The sequence below is a fragment of the Arachis hypogaea genome, chromosome 13 (assembly GCF_003086295.3).
Source record: "Arachis hypogaea cultivar Tifrunner chromosome 13, arahy.Tifrunner.gnm2.J5K5, whole genome shotgun sequence".
In the NCBI taxonomy this organism is placed as follows: domain Eukaryota; kingdom Viridiplantae; phylum Streptophyta; class Magnoliopsida; order Fabales; family Fabaceae; genus Arachis; species Arachis hypogaea.
The window spans coordinates 50316307-50320086 of record NC_092048.1 but is presented as its reverse complement, the minus strand read 5'-3'; the positions used below and the strand labels follow the sequence as shown (position 1 = coordinate 50320086).

General features: G+C 35.2%; 1 non-coding gene across 1 annotated transcript; it reads right to left on the bottom strand.

The window, feature by feature from the left end:
* Nucleotides 1-2835: 2835 nt before the first annotated feature.
* Nucleotides 2836-2939, bottom strand: LOC112739570 (small nucleolar RNA R71). Its single transcript, XR_003170502.1, has one exon. It is a non-coding gene; the product is annotated as a small nucleolar RNA R71 (small nucleolar RNA).
* Nucleotides 2940-3780: the final 841 nt, after the last annotated feature.

Below are 3780 nucleotides of genomic sequence, written 5' to 3'. Positions count from 1 at the left end.
GCTTATACGATATCGTTATATTAGTTTAGTTATTATTTATTTATCCGTCGCCATTAATATTGTATCTTGTAAAGAGGGTTAGGAGTTGTGATGATTATGTGCGTGAGCTGATAATTTATACCCTTTTTGGCATTGTTTTTACATAGTTTTAAGTATGTTTTAGTTAATTTTTATTAGTTTTTATTCAAAAATCACATTTCTGAACTTTACTATGAGTTTGTGTATTTTTCTATGATTTCACGTATTTTTTGGCTGAAATTGAGGGACCTGAGAAAAAATCTGATTCAGAGGCTGAAAAAGGACTGCAGATGCTGTTGGATTCTGACCTCCCTGCACTCGAAGTGGATTTTCTGGAGCTACAAAAGTCCAATTAGTGCGCTCTTAATTGCGTTGGAAAGTAGACATCCTGGGCTTTCCAGAAATATATAATAGTCTATACTTTGCCCGAGATTTGATGGCCCAAACTGGCGTTCAAAGTCAGCCTAAAATTTTTGGCGTAAAACGCCCAAACTGACACCAGAATTGGAGTTAAACGCCCAAACTGGCACCAAAGCTGGCGTTTAACTCCAGAAACAGCCTAAGCACGAAAAAGCTTCAATGCTCAGCCCAAGCACACACCAAGTGGGCCCCGAAAGTGAATTTTTGCACTATTTGCATGTAGTTACTCATTTTCTGTAAACCCTAGTAACTAGTTTAGTATAAAAATTGCTTTTAGAGATTTATTTTATATCTTTTGGATCATATGTAACTTTTACACTTGGAGACCTCCATGGGAGGCTGGCCATTCGGCTATGCCTAACCCTCTTTTACTTATGTATTTTCTACGGTGGAGTTTCTACACCCCATAGATTAAGGTGTGGAGCTCTGCTGTTCTTCATGAATTAATGCAAGTACTGTTGTTTTTCCTTCAATTCACGCCTACTTCTTCTCCAAGATATACTCTTGTTCTTAATTCAGTTAAGTCAGAATGAAAGGGTGACCCGTGACAATCACCCACTATCTTCGTTACTCGCTTAGCCAAGATCCGCGTGCTTGACAACCACAAGCGGTCTACATGATGTTCAACGTAGTCATTGGACGACAGCCGGAGTATATTCTCTTGGGTCTCTAACCAACGATTCACATCGTCTCTCCTGACAACAGAGCATCTGAATCTGAGATTAGAACATTCGTGGTATAGGCTAGAACCATTGGCATCATTCCTAAGATCCGGTGTTCATCTTGACATTGGTGTTCATCTTGACATTCAAGGTGTTCTTGCATATTTTTCTTATTTTGATTCATAATTTTTATGTCTTGTGTCTTTTAGTTATTTTTCTCTCTCCTCATAAAAATTCAAAAATAAAAAATATATATTTCCCTTATTTCACTCATAAATTTCGAAATTTTGGATTGACTTAGTCAAAAATTTTAAAATTTAGTTGTTTCTTATTAGTCAAGTCAAAATTTCAATTTTAAAAAAAAAATTTCATCTTTTCAAATCTTTTTCAAAAATCAAATCTTTTTTATTTTTTTTATTTTCGAAAGTTTTAAAAATTGATTTTCAAAATCTTTTTCTTACTTTTATCTCATATTTTCGAATTTATTACTAGCATTTAATGTTTTGATTCAAAAATCTCAAGTTGTTACTTGCCTATTAAGAAAGGTTCAATCTTTAATTTTTAAGAATCATATCTTTTAGTTTCTTGTTAGTCAAGTAATCAACTTTAATTTCAAAAATCAAATCTTTTTAATTTCTTTTTCAAATCTTTTTCAAAATAAATTTCAATCATATCTTTTCAAAATTTGATTTCAAAATCTTTTCTAACTTCTTATCTTTTCAAAATTGATTTTCAAATCTTTTTCAATTAACTACTTAACTTTTTACTTGTTTTACTAATTCTTATCTTTTTCAAAACTACCTAACTACTTTTCTCTCTCTAATTTTCGAAAATCCCTCACCACTTTTTCAAAATTCTTTTTTAATTAACTAATTGTTTTAAATTTTAATTTTATTTTATTCCTTTTAATAATTTCAAATTCTAACTAATAATTAAAATAAAAACAAAAATATTTTTCTTTTATTTTAATTTAAAATTCGAATTTCTTTCTCCCTCATCTCTTTCTATTTATTTTATTTATTTACTAACACTTCTCTTCTTCTTCTAATTCGAACCCCCTCCCCCTCTCTGTGTTCGAATTCTTCTTCTTCTCCCTTCTTCATTCTATTCTTCTCTTCTTCTACTCACATAAAGGAATCTCTATACTGTGACATAGAGGATTCCTCTTCTTCTCTGTTCTCTTCTTTTTCATATGAGCAGGAACAAGGATAAGAACATTCTTGTTGAAGCTGATCCTGAACCTGAAACGACTCTAAAGAGGAAGCTAAGAGAAGCTAAAGCACAACTCTCTGGAGAGGACCTGACAGAAATTTTCGAAAAAGAAGAAGACATGGCAGCCGAAAACAACAACAATGGTGGAGATGCAAGGAAGATGCTTGGTGACTTTATTGCACCCTCTTCTAACTTCTGTGGAAGGAGCATCTCAATTCCTGCAATTGGAGTAAACAACTTTAAGCTTAAGTCTCAATTAGTTTCTCTGATGCAGCAGAATTGCAAGTTTCATAGACTTCCATTGGAAGATCCTCATCAGTTTTTAGCTGAATTCTTGCAAATCTGTGACATTGTTAAGACCCATGGGGTTAATCCTGAGGTCTACAGACTTATGCTTTTCCCTTTTGCTGTAAGAGACAGAGCTAGGACATGGTTGGACTCACAACCTAAAGAAAGCCTGAACTCTTGAGAAAAGTTGGTCAATGCTTTCTTGGCCAAGTTCTTTCCACCTCAAAAGTTGAGTAAGCTTAGAGTGGAAGTCCAAACCTTCAGACAAAAGGAAGGCGAATCCCTCTATGAAGCTTGGGAAAGATACAAGCAATTGATCAGAAGGTGTCCTTCTGGCATGCTTTCAGAATGGAGCATCATATGTATATTCTATGATGGTCTGTCTGAATTATTTAAGATGTCATTAGACAACTCTGCTGGTGAATCTCTTCATCTGAAGAAGACGCCTGAAGAAGCCCAGGAACTCATTGAAATGGTTGTAAATAATCAGTTCATGTACACTTTTGAAAGAAATCCTGTGAATAATGGGATAACTCAAAAGAAAGGAGTTCTGGAGATTGATACTTTGAATGCCATATTGGCTCAGAATAAAATATTGACTCAGCAAGTCAATATGATTTCTTAGAGTCTGACTGGAATGCAAGCTGCATCCGGCAGTACTAAGGAAGCCTCCTCTGAAGGAGAAGCCTATGACCCTGAGAATCCTGGAATGGAAGAAGTGAATTACATGGGAGAATCCTATGAAAACACTTACAATCCTTCATGGAGGAATCATCCTAATCTCTCATGGAAGGATCAACAGAAGCCTCAACAAGGATTCAATAATACTAATGGTGGGAGAAACATGTTTGGCAATAGCAAACCTTTTCCATCATCTTCTTAGCAACAGACAGAGAATTCTAAGCAGAGCCACTCTGACTTAGCAACTGTAGTCTCTGATCTATCTAAGACCACTCTCAGTTTCATGACTGAAGCAAGGTCCTCCATTAGAAATTTGGAGGCACAAGTGGGTCAGCTAAGTAAAAGAGTTACTGAACTCCCTCCAAGTACTCTCCCAAGCAATACAGAAGAGAATCTAAAAAGAGAGTGCAAGGCCATCAATATACCCCACACAGCCGAACCTGGAGAGAGTCAAAAGGAAGTGATTTCCAATGAGGAAGACCTCAATGGACGTTCACTA